Below are 20,462 nucleotides of genomic sequence, written 5' to 3' on the forward strand. Positions count from 1 at the left end.
CCAGAAACCAATACTTCATCTGTGACCTCAGAACTCTCTGTGGGTGGCTTAGGGAGTGGGACTAGGGGCTTGGGGACCTCAGGAAAGACAGGGAGGAGCAAGATGCAATGGGGAAAAAGGAAGGGAAAAATGAGTCAATTTCTTAAACTTAAAGAAGAAGGAAACTTTGGTAGTAAAATCTTTATGGATTGGTAAAATTTGCTGCTGACCAATGACGGTTGGTGGCTATGTGGTTAGAAAACAGTACTCTAGATCCAAAGATGCTCAGTTCTCCTGCCTGATTACTTTCCTTTTTCCTCCTTAGGCTGTTTTATTTTTTTATCATTCATATCAGAATTCTCCATCTGGTCATATGCCATCTCACCCAACATTCCACTGACTTTGGGGAAGGATGGTGACTGTGGTGTCAGGGGCCTCCTCTACAATGAAGGGAGCAAGGGATGGGGCGAAATTGAAAGAAAGATGTTTTGAGGCAGAGGATCTAGCTTCCATTCCCACTTTTCCACTTAATAGCTGTGTGACCGTGGGTAAGTACTTAGTCTCTCTTGGTCTCAATTTTGTGACTATAAAATGAAGGTGATAAACTAGATGGCCTGCAAATTCTTTTATAGTTTTAAATTTATGATTCTGTGAGTTCTCAATACAGTGGAAAGGTTAACACCACAAAGTCTGGACTAGAATTGGATAAAGAACTTTGAGACTGTGGGATTAACCCAAGAAGAAAAGGAGCAGACATACAGGAGCAGAGGAGCATCAGGTTCTGCAACTGAACAGAATGACTGCTGACTAGTGAAAACTATCTGTCATTGTTCTTCATATCCCCAAATGCCTTGCACAGTGCCTGGTACATAGGAGGCATTTAACAAATGCATGTTGACAGACTGATTAACACTGTGAATGTGTTGTAGCCTTTCAGCATTATGGCCCAAATCACCACACTTGCTGATAGATTCAGACGACCAAGCTCGGGCTATGGATTTGGGACTTACCTCCTCCCTCTCCCTCGGGTAGAATTGTGACCAATGGACCCTATTGTGCAGCCCCACTCATGGAAATAGTTATAACGGAGGCAGAATATGTATCACAGACATTTATGTATTGTTTTAAGGCTTGCTGTTGTTCAGTTGTTCAGTGGCATCTGACTCTTTATGACCCCATGGACCATAGCATGCCAGACCTTCCTATCCTCCACTATCTTCCAAAGTCTGTCCAAGCCCATGTTCATTGCTTGCACACTATCTATCCATCTCAACCACTGCCATCCTCTTCTTTTGCCTTCAAATCTTTCTCAGCATCAATCTTTTCCATAGTCCTGTCTTCTCGTTATGTGGCCAAAGTATTTAAGCTTCAGCTTCAGTATTTGGTTTTTCAATGAATAGTCAGAGTTAATTTCTTGAAGTATTGACTGATTTCATCTTCTTGCTGTCCAAAGGACTCTCAGAATCTTCTCCAGCACCACAATTGCAGTGGTCAGCTTTCCTTATACTCCAATTCTCACAATCATACATTACTACTGGAAAATTAAAGTTTTTTTTAAATAGTACTTTATTTTTTCCCAATTGTATGTAAAGACAATTTTTAGCATTCATTTTTATAAGATTTTGAGTTCCAAATTATTCTTCCTCTCCCACTCCCCTTTCCCCTTCCTAAAATGGTAAGTAATTTGATATAGGTTATGTATATGCAATTATGTAAAATATATTTCCATATGTCACAATTGTGAAAGAAGAAATAGATTAAAAGGAAAAAAACAGGAAAAAAATAAAGTGAAAAAAGTATGCTTCAATCTGCATTCAGAGTCCACCAGTTGTTTATATCAGTTCTTTATCTGGATGTGGGTAGCATTTTCCATCATGAGTCCTGTGTAATTGTCTTGGATTGCTGAGTTGCTGATGATGATCATAGTTGATCATTACACAATGTTGCTTTTACTGTGTACAATGTTTTACTGGTTCTGCTCACTTCACTTTGTAGCAGTTTGTGCAAGTCTTTAAAGGTTTATCTGAAATCCTCCTGTTCATCATTTCTTGTAGCACAATGATATTCCATTGCATTCACATACTACAACCTGTTCTGCCATTCCCCAACTGATGGGCATTCCCTCAATTTCCAAATTCCAATATTACTTGACTCAAAGAATACACATAGTTTGGTTGTCCTTTGGGCTTAGAATTGTTCTCCAGAAAAAAACCATAGCATTTAAGGCTTACAAAATACTTTACACACAATATCTCATTTGATTCTCACAGCAATCCTGTAGTTTAGGTGTTGTTATTATCTCTGTTTTACAGATAAAGAAAATGAGGCTCAAGAAAGGTTAAATGATTTGTCCAGGGTTCATACTGCTTGTAAGTATCCTAGGATTCCAACCCAAGGTTTCCTGATTCTAGTCTTGTGCTCTCAATACAAATTGAAGCTGAGAAGATTCACTTTGCTATTTCTTTCTAACCCTCTATGCCTATGCTTATAATTGGTGTTATCCCTTTCAGCTCTTTTCTGAAGCATCCCTTGACTCTACGTCCCTAATCTCCCCACCTACAGATTCAACATAAAGGCACATAACCATGTTGACTGTGTACACTGCAAATTTATGCCATCCACTCTCAACAGCTCTTGCTCCTGCATGCCCATCTTTTTACTCTCCCCTGAAGGTCTTTCTCTTACTCCCCTCAGTGACTATACCATCTCTTATTTCCTCAAGCTATCTGCTTGGCTTTCTTCCTCCTTCCTATCAGTACAGGATCTCACCTTATACCTCAGTGAAAAAATGGAGGCTATCCATCGGAACTCCCTCTTTTCTCCACATTTACACTCCAAATAACTTCACCATCTTCTCCTGGCTTCCCAGTACTTTCACCTCCATGCGATAATTTTCTAGATGGGACTGATCCTACTCGGACTCCTTTGAGTATCATCATCCCTAGGAACTCCCTATAGATATAGATACGTACCCTAGGGTGCTGTTGTGGGTTCCTTCCTCATCTCTATATTAACAACAGGCATGGATTAAATTATTATCTCTACGTAGAACTCAAATCTATCTGTCTCTTCTGAACTTGTCTGGAATATTCAGCTTCCTGTTAGACATCTTCTCCTGGTTGTCACAGAGTTATCTCAAACCCAGCATGTCTCGAACAGAATTCATTATCTCTCCCCTCTCTTCTTTCCAAAGTTTCTATTTCTGATGAGAACATAGCCCTAATTTCTTTCAGTTTACCTGGTTCTCAACTTAAAATATTCTACGCTATGCATTCTCATATCCAAACAGTTACCAAGTCTTGTCAATTTTACCTCCTCAACATCTCTTGAATCCATTCCCTTCTTTTTCTCATACCATAGTTGTTCTAGTTCACCAAAGCCACCTAAAGTGGCTCACTTGCTGTTCTGTGTAAATGGTATTTCATCTCTCATCTCTGTTTTTTTTACAGACTATTTCCCATACTGGGAATATTCCTTTTCACTTCTACCTCTTGGAACCCTTTCGTCCCATTAAAGTTCAGCTCAAGAACTATCTCCTTCATAAGGCCTTTCCTATAAAAAGTCACTAACCTTGACCCAACAATGGTTCTGCCAGTATATACCACTGAAGAGATCAAAGAAAAGAAGCTCTTTCGTAGTGGCAAATCCCCAAAATTAAGGAGGTTCACATCAATCGGTGAATGGCTGAACAAATTATGGTACATGAATATAGGGGGATATTAGTGTGCCATAAGAAATAGTGAAATGGACAGTTTCAGAGAAACCTGGGGACAATTGTATGAACTGAGGTAGCATGAAGTAAGCAGAACTAGGAGAGTTTATAAAAATATAAAGAATTTATATAATCGTGTATATAATGTATAAAAATTTATACAATGAATAAAAATCTATTAAGTGACAATACCATTACATAGAAAAATCACTTTGAATTGCTCTAAAACTTTGACCAACAATGATTCCAGAGGTATGATAAGAAGAATGCTACCCATCTCCTGACAGAGAAGCCATGGTTTCAGAATGATCAGTGAGACGTATTTATGGACATGGTCAATGAGGGAATTTGCTTTGTTTGACTACACATATCTATTATCAGGATTTTCTTTTAATTTTTGGTTCCATTGGGGTGGGGAAGTAGGAAGGAGAGAAAATAAATGCTAAAACAAAAAAAAGAGTTCAAGATATTTAAAAACAAACACAAAAGTCTTTCCTGACCCCACAGTTGTTAGTGTTACCCACAAATAACTTTGTTTTTATTTTGTATGTATCAGGTATTTATTCATTTGTGAACATATTAGATTCAGTTCTCTTCTTTCTCCCTACTTCCCTAAAATGTAAGCTCCTTGAGGACTGGAACTATGTCATTTTGGTATTTGCATTTCCAATGCCTAACTAGGAAGGCAAATAAATACTTAATAAATGTGTGTACATTAATCCTTCAGGGTATTATTGTATCTTTTGTAGTCAGCCCCTAACTTTTGCCATATCTTCCCTTTTTATTTAAAAAACAAGTTTTTGTTGATATTTTCTGTTTCTTACATCATCATAGTTATTCCAAGCAACCTTCCTCCTGCCCCCTCAAACAACTGTGCCTTCATCTATTTAATGTGTGACCCATTACCACACCACATGAAGAGCCCTGAGCCCCTGCCCACAATGACTACTTTCTTCCAGTAACTGACACTATCCTTTCCTTCAAAGCTCTCTTCCATCTGTTTCCATTTCCCTTTGCTCCTTCATTCATCTACCACATAGTAGGCACCTCATGAACTCTTGCTGACTTGATGTTATCAGGATGGTTTTGATATAGTTAAATGACCAATTTCAGCCTCTATACCACTTCCTATTTTGCTTATCACTTTCAAGGGGATACCCTTTCCCTTCTATTAAATACAATTATCTTCCCCTACTTTCTTTAGAGTTGCGTATTTCTCAGACCTCATATGCCATGTTCTTAACTCTACTGGCTAGAGCTGGATACTTCTATTATTGCCTGAAGAATTGAGACAGATGTCCTGATTTAAATATTATACTTAAAATGTCAGAGGGGCCGGCCATTGTCTGGTTTTCATGTGATGAAACTTAACCAGTTTCCTGCATGCCTCAGAATATATAGCAATACTTCATTTTTCCAGGTGAGCTTTGTGCTAGAACATTGGTGTGTGTGTGTAAATGCACTATTTTCCTTGGTCCCCATGTTGAGGATCCTATTCTGCTTCCATGCCCTGTGACTTAACCTGAGTGCAATACCTTTGATCTGCTCCAAAGACCTGTGTCTTCAAATCTTATTTTCAAATAAGAGCAGCATCTACTTTGTGCAATATCTATCAAAGACAACTAACAAATACATCCATAAATAGACGAAAGACTGAGCACTTTTAATGCTGAAAGTATCACATTATTACAGGTAAATTCTGTCCTGAGGAAATAGACTACTCAGGCACATGAGATTTGAAAAGTGCAATAGTAGAAAAAGTACCGACTCTCCTGACTGCTCTGCCCTGCCTGCCTGTCTTCCTGGGAGGGACTATGGTTGGTTGTCCCTGAGCGTCTTCCCCTTCCAGTTTGATTTTTTCTTTTTATTAAAGGGATCATCCCTTGACCCACTTCTTAAAGAGGCCTATTCACTGAATGGGCATTAGTTATCTCACTCAAAATAAGTACCTGAAAAAGCCTTAGTCTAAAAGAGCCAGGGTCTCCCTTTGCATCCTGGACCATCTCCAGTCGTCCTGATGAATATCTGGCCACTGTACCTAGACGGCTCAGGAGGAGAAAGTGAGGTTGGTGACCTTGCACAGACCTCCCTCACTCAAATCAAAGTCAACTGCAAGTCCTGTCATCATTTAGCTGATATCATGGTCCTCTTTGAAAACAAAGGCAAAACACACAACAAGTTTTGTTATTTTTGGTTTTCCAACTTTTAAATCCACATTCAATTCATTAATCCTTTCCTTTTCTATTTTGCTAATATATGTAAGAATATGATTTCCATCTCCCTGAGTACACGTTTAGTTGCATCACAGAAATTTTGGTACGTTTTAAAATTATTATCATTTTTACGTGTTTCTGTCATTTGTTCTTGGATCTACTCATTTAAATTTTCATTGTTAAATCTCCATTTGAGTCATTATCTTTTGTTTGTGATCCCTGAGCCAATTTCTGTTTTTGTGTCATTATGGCCTATAAAGGATATATGTTTTCCTTTTTACATTTGTTTACAATATTTTTGCGTCCTAGTATATGGTCAGTTTTTATAAAAGATTTATGTGGTGCTAAGAAATCTGTATATTATTTTGCTGTCCCATTTAGAAGATGTCATAAGTCTATTTTTCATATAAATTTATTTTTAGTTTTCAACATTCACTTCCATAAAATTTTGAATTTCAGATTTTCTCCCCATGTCCCCAAGCCCCCACCCCAGGATAGCATGTATTCTGATTGCCCTTTCCTCCATTCAAACCCTCCCCCCTTTTTAACCTTCCCTTCTATTTTCTTGTAGGGTAAGATAAATTTCTATAATCCATTGCCTACATATCTTATTTCCTAGTTGCATGTGAAAACAACTTCTAACATTAATTTTTAAAGCTTTGAGTTCCACATTCTCTCCCTTCTCCCCTCCACACTACCTTCATTGAGAAGGCAAGTAATTTGATAAAGGTTATATATGTGTGGTCTTGCAAAACCACTTCCAAAACAGTGATGTTGTGAAAGACCAACTATACTTCCCTCTATCCTGTCTTGACCTCCATTTAGTCAATTCTCTCCTTTGACTTGTCACTCTAACAAAGTGCTTGCTTCCAATTACCCCTTCCTCCAATCTGCCATCCCTTCTATTATCCCCCCCTTGGGGGGATAATAGTCCCACATTCATCCTGGGCCATCTCTAGTTGCCCAGTGAATATCAGGCCAATGGACCCAGATGGCTCTGGAGGAGAAGTGAGGCTGGTGACCTTGCTCAGCCCTCCCTGAAATCAAAGTCAAGTGCAAGTTGTCATCATCTTGATGTCATGGTCCTCTTCAAGAAACGAAGGACAAACACAACCCATGAATGAGTAGCAGCTCCTCCCCTTCCCCTCCCTTCCCCTCCCTTTCCTTGTTAGCATGATGGCAACTCCTCAGTTTTTTGGATTCACTTGCTTCATAGTAATTTTTTCCACTGCTCTCAGTTTTATTTTGTGTATGTCTTTGTTTTTTTTTTAAATATGGTTTTTTTTTTTGCTCTTTGATTGTTGGGTTTTGTTTTCTCATTCAATCTGTCACTCTTTCATTTTATTAGACTGTTTAATTCATTCACATTTAAAATTATAACAGTTTTATATTTTCTTCCATCTGTGTCTAAAATTGTTTTCCCCCCCTCACGATATGATTTCCCACTTTATTCTGTGGTAAACACAATATTATGTTTCTTTAGTTACTATAAACTTTTTTTTTTAGGTAGCCCTATTCTCACTGGCTCTCTTCCCTATACCTCTGATTCCCTCTTTTTGTTTATTTTATCCCTTTCCCTTTGGGTTTTTGATTTTTAGTTCCCTCTTTTCTGGTTACATATCTCTTCCCCCTCTTAATCTATAGGCAGGGTGTCACCAGGTTCTGTCCATAATGTCCTGTCTGCCTCTTCCATATTACCTCTACCAGATTTCTGCCTTCCCCCTTATCTCCTTTTGTACATTTAGTACTGTCTCACTGTTGTCACTCTGTTGCTTTTATTATCCTTGCCTGCTGGATGTATTCATAGCTGTTATTCATACCTCTTGTGTTTCTGTTGTTTGAAGTGTCTGAGAAGCAAATCATCTCTTCAGTTCTGGTTCTCTTTCTAAATATATTTCAAACTCTTCTTTATTATCGAAAGTCTCTATTTTTTTTTCTTGTATGGTTAAGCTCAGATTTCCAGGGTTGGTCACCATGAGCTGCATCCTGAGTTCCATTGCTCTTTGAAGCATATTATTCCATTCTTTCTATGTTTTCTAGTGCATTCAGAATAGTCTTACATTTTTGAAATGTCCTTTCCTTTGTATTTGAAGGTCTTTCCCTGATGGTTTGTAAAATTTGTATTTTTTCCATGAATTGAATTGCTAAATTAAAGAACTATGTGTCTTGGAGTTTGGAACAGTTTTTTTTTTTCCTGGAGGGGAATCTGTGGATTCTTTCGGTTGGAATTTCATTTTCTATGTTCCAAAGTTCTGGGTAATTCTCTTCTATTATTTCTTTCATCATGGTGTTAAGGTTTTTTCTCCTGCTGTGTTCTTTTAGGTTTCCTCTATCTTATCTTTGAGATCCTTGTGTTTTGCTTGCATAGTGAGCATATTTTCTTTTAATGTTATTATTTTTGTTTCTTTCCTTCTAGATAGTTCTTCACTTCTGTGTATTTTGCATTCCTGAAATATTGGTCTGTCTTTTGTTTCTTTGGTGAGACTTGCCATTTTAGATTCCAACTTTTCTATTCTGCCCATTATTTTTGTTGTGCAGACCATAAATTCTGCTCTTGCAATTTTCGTTTCTCTTCTAAGTCATGAAGGAACAATATGTTGTGCTTCCATGTTCTCCTCAAATTCCACAGGATTTGCTTTCTCATCAAGTATTAGATCATTTTCCTTTGTTTTGTAGTGTTTATTCATAGATGCCTGAACTAATTTACTATATATAGAGGCAGTATTTTCTTCTGTTGTTACTGTTTTCCCTGTTCATTTATCTGTCTTTAAGGTTTTGACTTTTCTTCTTCCTGAAATCTCTTCTAATGTCTGTCTTTTTATTTTCCACTTATTTTCCCTTTTACTCACTTTTTGACTCCCTTCCTTCTGATTGTGATTTCCTCTGGGGCTAACTCTTAAAGAATCCTGAGAAATTAATAATTAACCAGCCTAAGTCTCTGGCCCAAATGACTTTTGGGTTCAGCTGGATGATGTGCTCTTTCCCTCAGGCTTGGCACATTGCTACACAGCACCCCTTCCCCTGACCCCCACCCTCTGCAAAAACACAGATTTCCACTCTTTCTGTTCTTTAGTTTTTTTTTTACTGGCACAGGTAGTTCAGAGCTTTGTAGCACTGGTGCTTCAGGGCTATGGCCTCTGGCAGGATTTTGTGCCTCTGGTAGGCTATGGCTTCATGACTGTCAGTTGAAGCCAGGGCAAATCTCTGAAGCTGTGAGCTGGGATCTCCATGGCACTGGCAAGAGGGAGAGGGAACTGGGGTGTTGGGGTGGGTTTGGTTGTTATTGTGTCCTTGGGTTTGCTAGTGCAGATTTGCTGTCAGTAGTGTGGGAGGTTGTGGTAGGTTGTAGAGTAAACTCAGGGTCACAGAGCGTCAGTTCATGGTTTCGTTATTTTTTTAAACTTCTTTTAGATTCTGAATTGCTAGACTGTGGAGACAGCTGAAGTTGCTTTATCTTTGGCACGTAATTTCTGTTTTGGAGGGGTTTGAAAGGTTATGGAGATCAGAGAAAATGTCTAGTTTTCCATCTTGTTCCTTAAATGACCCAGAAGTCTCTTCTTTTTATTTCTTAATACAAACAATGTCTTCTTGCTGTCATCTTTTTCAAGGTCATCCTCTCCTGTTCTCACCAGCCCAGTCTGACTGATTATCAGACAACTGATAATCCCAGACTGGAATACTGCTACATTTCCTACCTAGCAAAAGTGAGGGAGTGAAGGGGAGAGAATGGTCCTCCTTGGTTTCCTTAAGTCACCCCTTCTCTTATCAATCTCTGTCCTTGGACTTGAGCCAGTTCTGGTCCAGGTTTACCATGATTATCTCAGCCTTATTACCAATACAAAAACATAATCCTATAAATCCCCATTTCCTACCTTATTTCCTTCCTTCCTTGGGGTTCCACACATATTGGATACAGGCAAACTTTGGAGGTGGGGGGGAGTGTCTCTATAGTCCTTTCTCCAAGATTCCCAAAGGGCTTTCTGAAACTCACTCTCTTCAGGTCCTCTGCCTTTTCTGAGTCTCAGGGTCTCCCTCTGGCTAGAGAGGACCCACAACACCACAACCTTTCTTTATGTTTTTCATATTCTTTATCTTTGCTATTTCCAGGGAGTGGTTAAGTTGATTAATCTAAAAATCAGTCATATATTTAACTTGTGTCCTTCTGTAAATATTGGACTAGAACCTATTGCTGTATTTCGCAATAATTAATTTTATTCCACTCAAATAAGAAGCTTTTGAATCAATAATGAGCCAAATTAATATTGTACTTTTGAGCCAAGATTTGTTGTTTTTCTTCTTTTTCTTTAATAGAACTGAGCAACACTGAGTTGACCAAAACAAACAACCCCCTCCCACACACACAACCACAACCTTAATATTTTTCCCCTTAGTCTGAAAGTACACTTCATCTCCTCTTGTAATGTGCAACTAAGAAATACATGAGTACAAGAAGAATTTATATCATTTAATCTAACACATAGGGAGAAGGAAAAGGAAAGCATTAGTATAGCCCTGATTATGTGCCATCACTGTGGTAAGCACTTTTTATAAATGTTTTCTTATTTGATCTTCACAACAACCTGTGAAGTAGGTGCTGTTAATATCCCCATTTTACAGATAGAGGTTAAGTGACTTGTCTAGGGTCACACAACTAGTAAGTGTCTGAGGCTGAATTTGAACTCAGGTCTTCCTAACTCCATGCCCAATGCTCTAACACTGTACCACCTAAACATATGAGCATATGGACTTAAGAATCCGAAATCTATGTCCTAGGGATCTCCTGATGTTGAGCCTTTATACTCTTCTCTACTTCTGAAATAGCCTCCCACCCTACCTTCACCTGCTGAATTTTTGCACATATTTTCAAGCACAGTTCCACCATCATATCCTCCCTGAAGCATTTCCCAATTCTTGCAGTATATAAGATCTTTCCATTGGACCACATTAATGTATTGATTGTGTATTATGTGTGTGTATATGTCCGTATGTGTATGTAATAGAATATCTGAGTTTGTATTTCATTCCCTATTAAATTACAAACTCCACGAAGATAGGTATTGTACCTTATTACAAATTTGTATTTTCCCCAGAATCCAGTGGGCAACGATGTGATGCAATGGATAGGATACCAGGGCTGGAGTCAGAAGACTGAGTTCAAATTTGACCTTAGACACTTATTATCTCTGTGACCCTGGGCAAGTCGTTTGACCAATTATTGCATTATTGAGGTCCAATGGAAAGATCTGATCAACTGCATGAATTAAGAGATGCTTCAGGAAGGATATGATGTTTGAGTTGCACATTAAAGTATGTGCAAAAACTCAGCAGATGAAAGTAGGGTGGGAGGGTATTCTAGAAATAGAGAAGAGTAAAGGCTCAATGTCAGGAGATCCCTAGGACATAGATTTCAGATTCTTAAATCCATATGCTCACATGTTTAGGTGGCACAGTGATAGAGCACTGGGCGTGGAGTTAGGAAGACCTGAGTTCAAATCCAGCCTCAGACATTTACTAGTTGTGTGACTCTGGGCAAGTCACTTAACCTGTCTGTAAATGGGGATAATTACATCACCTACTTCAGTGTTTTTGTGAAGATCAAATAAGATAATATTTGTAAAAAGTGTCATAGTGGTGGCACATAATCGGTACTATGTTAATGCTTAGTCCCTTCCCTTTCCCTTTTTCCTATGTATTGCCTCAGTTTTCTCATCTGTAAAATGAGCTGGAGAAGGAAATGGCAAACCACTGCAGTATATTTGCCAAGAAAATCCTAAATGGTGTCTCGGACATGACTGAAACAACTGAACAACACCAGAGTCCAGCACAGTACTCTGCAAATAGTGGACTCTTCATAAATATTTCTTGAACTGAAAAAAGTCTAAACTTTTCAGGGCCACCCAGAGAGAGTAATATTTCTATATGGAGTCTCAGGTAGTGGTTTTTGCTAATATATGCATAACTAAGCAATTTTTTAAAAAGCCCTTTCGTGGGAGGTTCTGAGTTAAGGTGTGTGGGCTGGCCTGGACTATTGCTAAGATTGCTTGTATGTCTAAATCTTATTATCCTGATGTAGTGAGTGTGCCCAGACAAGCCTCATGAGGAGGCCTTCCTCCCTCTTGCATCCATCCCCTTGACAAATGTGAAGTCTTTAGGCGAGCATCAGGTCCTCATTGTCTACTGATGACTGGTACTGACTCCAGTTCATGGCTAATTCACACACCTGGGTGTATGCCCAAACAGAGTGGGATGTTTTTGTTGTTTTCTTTTTGGAGTTCAATTTCACAGGCTCATTGAAAACATCTGAAGGAATGATCGCCTTTGAACCCTGATGGTTCACAGCTGTGTTGAGTCACGTAGGTTTCGTGCCTTCTGACTCTGAACCAATCAGGAGCGGCATCTTTGTTATATATAGTGGGAGGCTGGCATTTTGCTTTGCGGGTTTTGCATATGAGAAGGACCTTTTGATTCATTGGACAGGACTCTGACTAGCTGTTTGTTAAGAGCCTGCCCCTGAGTTCTCAGGTTTTGTTTGTGCTCCTCCATCTGATGGTGTATGTAGGTGGTTGTATTACTTTGTCAGACAGGTGGAGCCCTGTCTGTTGATCTTTGTGCCAATTTCTCTGCTTGTATTTTCTCTGTTTGTATTTTCTCCAAGTTCAGGGTGTTGACCTTTTCCCTGAACTAGTAAATGACTTATGTATGTTTAATTAAAGAAGGATTGTTAATCCCTTTGAAACTGTGTTTCCTTTAAAAGCAGATCAAAGAACCTGTGCTAGTAGGTATGCTATAGTGCTTGCTAACACACTGAGCTACCACCACGAGCTTGATCTTTAAGAGGGTGCTACACAAGAGAGCTGGAGAGAGTCGGGGACCTAGAGGTAAGTGCTTGGTTTCCTGGAGAGAGGTTTGCTCATCCACACAATCCCTCCCAGGAATTGCGTGCATTGAAGAACCTGTGTCAGATGGAGATAGATACATATGTTGGTAGGATATAGAGGAAGGCCAGTGCAACCATGTAGCTCTCCAGGAGAGGAGAAATTGTCACCAAATGACCAGACATAAACAAAGACCAATGGGGAATTAGAGATAGGGAAGAAGAAAAGGAGATGTCACTAACTGGAGATGCAAAAGCAACGAAAAACCAGCAGACCCATCCCTTTGCTGGTACTCTGAATATGGATATGCTTGACTTCTTAACTGCTTCTCCTTGTAGGGAGATCCTACCCAGAGCAGTCAGGGTGTATGGGTGTGTTCCTGGGAAATGCTGAACCCACCAGAGGAGAGCATTGTTTGACACTCTAACAACTGTGAATTCTTTCTCTTTGCAGGTGGTAGCATATAAGGGGACCCACCTAGAGTAGTACCATAGTCAGGAGGAATGTTGGGGAGGCAGAGGCCCACAAAAGAGGAAAGGAGAATGGTATCTCTGGACTATTAGGGTAGACTACTGCATTCAAGTTCTTTATATTTGGGAAGGAGAGCATAATCTTGACCATTTATGGCTTTGGATGAAAGTGCTTAGCATTTTCTTCTGGGTTAAATAAAACCTGTTCTATATTCAATGTTTTGTTATCCTGAGAACTGGCATAAGAGTTGAAGGCTCTTTTAGATATGAACCACATTCTGATATTTCCAGAAAGAACACTAAGAAGAAGGGGATCAGTTAAATCCTGATGTTTCCAAGAGAAACTCTGGCTGAGGGAAGGGGGGAAGAATAAACCAATGAGAGATCTTCTACATTCCCAAATATTAGACACAGCCTGTAAGTTCAGAGCTCTGGGTACACAAAGTTTTGAAGTGGCTAAGTTGACCTTGAGAAGGCCCCACTGATTATAGAGCAGCCCTTTGGTCAGAGCTTATTTTAAACAAGGCAACAAGAGGGGCATTAATCCTAGAGAGCCTGGAGTTATGTGAGCCTGGTTTTAGAGAGCTCTTCTCTAGTGTTTTATTCTTTTTGTCATTTCCAACATCTTTAGCACATCTCCAGGCCTTGGTCAAAGGGATCTCTGCTCTCACCACACACTACCTGCATGTCTTCCAAACTCCCATTGTGGGCACTTAGAGACATCCCCTTATCTTGGAAATACTGTTGAAAAAAGTTAATAGGCAAGTCCAATGCAACCAACCAAGTTCTCTACATCTAAGTATGTTTCTACTGTTCGGGCCAGTGTAAGAAGATGACTAGCATGGAAGGAAACCTGTGTATTCCTTTGGTGATTCGTCCTCGGGTGTCTCCAGTTTTCTATTTTTTCCCTGGTGCTCTGGAGGGCTGGAAGACAAGTAGCTATGGGTCCCTCTTGTCACAGAGGGTTGGAAGACCTCTACTCTCTGTCCTTTCCATACTCATATTATTCATAGAAGGGAGGGGTAGCCTAGCAGGCATCTCCATCCATACTCATCCTTCTAGTAATGCCAGGAGAGGGCAATACTTATGTTACCCTACTAGTTGTTTTCCAGTTACAGCCCAACATCTCTTACTTCCAGGCATTCACAGGGGTTGTTCTTCATGTCTAGCAAAGGTTCCTTCTTCATCTACCCTCTTTTGGGATCCTTCTTTTCATTAAGGTTTTCTTTGGGTGCCTTCTCCCATATGAAGTCTTCCCTAGTTCTTTTGAAAACGGAGACAGTAGGGACCAGGGCAGAGACTACCTCCTCAAGGTCTCCTACACAATTTTATTCCTGACATGCTATTTATGACCTGAATGACGTTGGACAAATCATGGGCTCTTTGAGTTTCAGTTTCTTGATTTGTAAGATGAGGCAGTTGGGTATTAAACTGGTATTAGTGGGCTTTAGAAACATATGGTGATAACTATATTTAAATATAACTAGTTTCATTTGAACCTCACAACACTCTTGGCTAAAGGCCTAATATCCAAAGATATTTAGGAAATTGATACCAACATGCAAAAATGAGAGCCATTCCCCAATAAATGGTTAAAATATATGAAAAGGCTATTTTATTTTTTAAAAATTTTTGGAAAATACTTGATTTTCCCCTCATTTTTGGTTGGGATATTAGAGAAGTAATTTTTCTTGCCAATTTTATCCCAAAAGAGGAAGAGGGGAAAGAACTAAATTGAGTATTTTAACTTAGTGATCTGTTTGAGATATAACTAATAGTGGTATTGCTGAGTCAGAGTATATGCAGTTTTATAGCTCTTCGGGTATCATTCCAAATTGTTCTCCAGAATGGCTGGACTAATTCACAGCTCCAATCAACAGTGCATTAGTATGCGTATTTTCCCATATCCCTTCAGTATTTGTTATTTTCCTTTTCTGTCATCTTCGGTAATTGAATGAGGTAGTACCTCAGAGTTGTTTTAACAAGAGTTTCTCTATTAGTGATATAAAGTATTTTCTCATATAACTGTTGATAGCTTTGATTTCTTCCTTTGAAAATGTCCTGTTCATATCCTTTGACCATTTATCAATTGTAGAATTGCTCTTATTTTTATGATTTTGGATCATTTTCTTGTATATTTGAGAAATAAGACCTTTATCAGAAACTTGCTGCCAAATTTTTCCCCAGTGCCTTTCTTCTATATTTTGGCTGCACTGGATTTGTGCAAATTTTAAAAGAATTTTATGTAGTCAAAATTATCCATTTTACTTCCTGTGAACCTCTCAATCTCTTATTTAGTTAGGCATTCCTGACCATAGATCTGACATGTAATTTCTTCCATGCTCTCCTAGTTTGCTTATGATGTAATGCTTTATGCTGAAATCATGTACCCATTTTGAGCTTATCTTGGTACACGATGTGAGATGCTGATCTATGCTCAGTGTCTGTCAGACTACTTTCCAATTTTCCCAGCAATTTTTGTCAGATACTGATTTCTTGTCCCAATAGCTGGAATCTTTGGGTTTATGGGATACTAAATTATTGTGCTAATTTGTTTATGTCTAATTCATTCTAGAAAAAGCAGTTTTCAAAAGAAGAAAAATGTAAGCTATCAACAATCATGATAAAAATAAAACTGCTTAAAGCCATCCTGAAGTCTTATCTCGTCCATCAGAATGACAAGGATGACAAAAGAAGAAAATGGCAATTGTTAGAGGTGTTGGGAGAGAAAAGGCACGCTAATACACTGTTGGAACTGTGAATTGCTCCAACCATTCGAGAAGTCAGTCTATACCCAAATATGAGATATCCCACTAAATATGATCTGAGAACTTTGTTTTGCCCCCTTGCACACTCTACCTTGTATCATACATATGTGGCATGTCTATCCTACCTTTTTGCTAGCAAATTGTAAACTATTGAGGGCAGGAATCAGGTGTTGTTGTTGTTGTTTTATCTTTGTAGGTAATTTAGTACTTTACACAAAGTGAACACAAATGTATAGTGACTTGAATTGATCTAAGACATAAAAATTATTCACACCTTGTGAAGAATGATAAAGAACTAAGGCTTTCAACAGCTTCCCCACTCCTCCTCTCCTGTGAAAACAATGGATTGATCCATGTAGTAGCTCTGCAAAAATGATGGTAAAGAGGCCAAAAGTTCACCAATAACTAGGTGCTAGAGATTTTGCCCCTTTAGGGAGAGCCATAATACTGAAATTGCTGGGAGACCTGACTTGGGAGGAACACAGAAATGAGTCACCATGCTTCTTTAGACCAGTTAGTTGCTCTAAGAGCATCTAGATCTTTCAGCTATTAAGTAGACCTAGTTGGAACTAACTTTTGGGGGACATTTTGGGAACATTCCTTTTGTCTGGGGACTTGGATTCAATCATGAACCAAGTACCAAAATGAATGGCACTAGTTTGCTCAACCCCAAATCAAATCCAAATGTTTGTTGTTGTTTTTTACAGAACATCAAAATATTCTCTAGGCTGATATTCATGTATTTATTTAGATTTCTAGTGTCTGGGATCTGGAGAAGATTAGGACACAGAGCTGCAGCTAGTTGTGTGCAAGAGAGAAAGGGCCTGGAGGGGCTGGACCCCTACAGTGGAAAAAAGAGAAAGTGTATCTATTGTTGGAGGCCAAGACAAATTGGGGAAAATGTTATCCCTAAATAGAAGAAGTTTCTGTCCATGATATGGTATTAAGAGAATAAGGAGCCCTTTTATTCTCACCACTAGGAAAGGTCAATTTCTATAGGATGTCTGGGTTTGAAAGGATCTTTGGTGAAGTTTAATAGGCTCATATATTTAGAAGTTGGAAGGATGTCAGAAGCCACCTATTCCAATTTCCCCATTTTATAGATAAGGAAACTGAAACCCATCAAGATTAAACGCCTTCCCCAAGGTCCTATAAGCAGTAGGTATCAGAGGGATGATTTGAACCCATGTCCTCTGATTCCAGAAAAAAAGTTCCTTTTCCATGTGCCTCACTGATCATGGAGTTCACCACTACCACCCCATTTCACAAATAATGAAAGTGAGTCTGAGAAGTGTTGAATGACTAGTTCAATTCAAATAAAGGCTTAATGTCAGACACAAGATTGTTGGTTTTCATGGGATCTCTCCCTCTTTCCATATGCCATGTTGACTTACTATTGCCAGAGCTATATCCTTAGAAGGCAAATGTATGTGTAGGACCTCCATATATATATATATATATGTATATATATACATATATGTATATATATGTGTATGTGTATATATATATGTATATATATATATATACACTTCGTTAAGGATGTGCAGAGAATGCAAAAGCAGGAAAACCCTCATAAATGGGAATCTTACAAATTACATTGATTTAACTCACAGAGTAATTTGATGGTCTGGTTATCAGTCAATCAACAAGAATGACTCCAGGTTTAAAAAAATATTTTACTTTGGTAGGAATTTCAGCAAATTTATGTGGTTTGTTCCATTTTTTTTCTTGGTTTAGAACTCACTTTAACTCAAGTTCGTGAAAGACCCATCCATCTAGTATTAATTTAATCAGCAGAAATCTTGGAGATAGATCTTTTGGAAAACTACTAGCCTGCCAAGAAGTTCCCTGGCCTATCTTTTTTTTTTCTTTTACTAGCCTGACAACACTTAATAAATTACTGGGCCATAAAAATTCTAGACAGCCTGCCAAATTTGCGTTGGCCTTACCCACTCATACCAGTGCCATCCCCTGAGCCTCTGTGTCTAAGAGCCTCTGAATCCTCCCAGATCCCATCAGCTGTTCCTTCTATCAATCAGTAAAGAGAACATATAAGCCTTTGCCTGTGGCAGATAGACTGATGGTCCCCCAGCCCTACCCCAGCAGATTGTCATGAAAACAAAATAAATAAGGGAATTTTGTCGACTCTCACCTGGACTCAAATCTGCTCTCACATGCTAACTAGCTGTGTGACCCTGGGCAAATCTCTTTCTACCTTAGTTCCCTCAACTATAAAATGAGAATAACAACATCTACCTCCCAGGGTTGTTGTGAGGATCAAATGAGATATTTGTAAAGTCCATTGCACAGTGCCTGGCACATAGTAGGAACTTAATAAATGCTTGTTTCTTTTCTTCTTATTGTAATAGTCACCCATCTGTGGAACCATAGCTATCATGGGCCTACTGGGACTTTGCTTCAAGGTGCCAACACCTTAGCTTAAGGTGCTCTTATGGTTCATGCTGCCAAGTAGGACTAAGGGAGGCAGTATGGTTCAGTGGAAACAACACTTGCTTTGGAGTCAGAGCTTCTGAGGGTTTTGAGGTCATCTGTGTGACTTTGGACAAGTCTCCTAATCTTTCTGGGACTCAGATTCCTTATCTTTGAAATGAGGGGATTGGACTGGGTGGCCTTGAGGTCCCTCCAAGCTCTGTATCTATGACCATCTGACTGCCCCTGGGACCAGGGTCCTGTCACTGTGATGCCCTTCTCCCAGGGTATACCTTCCTCCCCTAAACCTCCTCCTTGCTCCAGAGGCCCAGGCCAGACTCTCTGGGGAATGATGGGCTGTCTTCTCTTCCTATGTGACTGGACTGGAGGTCAGACCACCCTTCACATTGTTGCGGCTCCCTAAGGCACAGGCCTGACCATGGTCCTCCTCCACTCAAGAGTATTCACTTGCCTAGAAGATAAAACCTGAGTTCCTCTGCCTGGCCCGTTAAGCTCTCTATAAGTTAGCCCCAAACTCTTGCTCCTCAAATTTTCTTAAGAGTACTTTATCTGGATATTTACTTGAGGACACTGAATTTGGAGCCAAGGGATGTGGGTTCAAATTCATGGCCTGATACTTACTATCTGTGTTACCTCACATAAGTTGCTGCCCCACTTTGGGTCATCACGTGCTCTTCTCTAAAATAAGAGTAGGTGGGCTAAGTAATCTCTAAGGTACCTTCCAGTTCCCTCTGTGACCCTGTGATTCTTTACCCTTATCACATCCTATCTTGTATCATGCTTCCTTGCATATGTGTTGTATCCCTCAACATTAAATCATATGCTCTCCATGGGCAGGGATTATACCATAAAAAAGTGCAAAAACACATCTTGGAACATATTACGTGCTCAATAAATGTTTGTTGCAAACAATATGATTAAAATGGAGACTATAGAACTATATTCCCTAAGTCTTGTGTAGGGTCTGCAGGCCGTCCCCCATCTAAATCCCAGGTCTTATCTAATTTGTCTCAAGTCCTGAGCCTTGGGTGCATCCCTCCCTATCCCCAGTCTTGACCCTTTCTCCCTTCCTTTGGGCAGCGTCCCACCATTCCACTTTAGTCCACATTGTTTCTACCTTTCATACCAGCCTAGGGCCTAGGCGAAGCTGTTCCATCTTCTGAATCTTCCTATCTGCCTAGTGGAATGGAAAACAACACACCTAACACATAATGATTAGAAGTTTAGCCAGAGGACTGGTGTCCTCCCTCATATGGTTTGGTGGTTCAGGTCTGCCTTGTCAGATCTCCGGCCTGGGTTATACAGTCCTGCCCCACATTCTCTTGTATGGCACAACGCAAAGGGTATCACATCTCCAGTCAATGACTCTGGGTTCATTTCTCAGCTCTGACTATTCATCATATAAACTTGAACAAGCTGCTAAATCATCCTGACTTTTGGTTTCCTTTTCTGTAAAAGGGGCATGATAGTGCTGGCACAGACTCCATCATGGTGCTGTGGCAGGGGTCCAATAATGTAATCTAAAGAGTTTTGGTTTTGTGTACTTCACCCTCATTACATAAACTACTATCATACTTAAGCTAGTATCATACAAGTGAGATCAGATCAAAATGAACCCAAAGTACCTCCTGTAAGAGGAAAAAGGAATATAACCTCAGAGTTGGAAGAGACCACAGAGGGCATTTAACCCAACCTGGATCAAGGCCATCATACTCTCTACAACATCTTGCAAAATTATCAGCCTCTGCTTGAAGATATCTGGTGACAGGATTTTCTATTTAATGAGCTAGCCCACTGACCCCTGTGAAAACTCTTATTAGGATAGGGTTTTTTTCCCTCCTGAATCCAGCTGAAGTCTCCCTCTCTGCTACTCCTACCCATAATTCCAAGTTCTGCTTGTTGAGGTCCAAGACAATTCTCATGTTACTGACCAAGTTTTCTCTTCTCTGAGGTAATCATCCTCAATTTCCCTGCTTGATCCTCATATGACTGTT

The 20,462-nt window shown here is 39.5% G+C and overlaps 1 long non-coding RNA gene across 1 annotated transcript; it reads left to right on the top strand.

Moving 5' to 3' along the window:
• Positions 1-12,338: 12,338 nt before the first annotated feature.
• LOC140518657 (uncharacterized) lies at positions 12,339-16,180 on the top strand. The gene is made up of 2 exons (XR_011971977.1): positions 12,339-12,782; positions 15,825-16,180. It is a non-coding gene; the product is annotated as an uncharacterized lncRNA (long non-coding RNA).
• The last annotated feature ends 4,282 nt before the right edge of the window (positions 16,181-20,462 follow it).

This window comes from Notamacropus eugenii, chromosome 1, assembly GCF_028372415.1.
Source record: "Notamacropus eugenii isolate mMacEug1 chromosome 1, mMacEug1.pri_v2, whole genome shotgun sequence".
Classification (NCBI taxonomy): Eukaryota; Metazoa; Chordata; class Mammalia; order Diprotodontia; family Macropodidae; genus Notamacropus; species Notamacropus eugenii.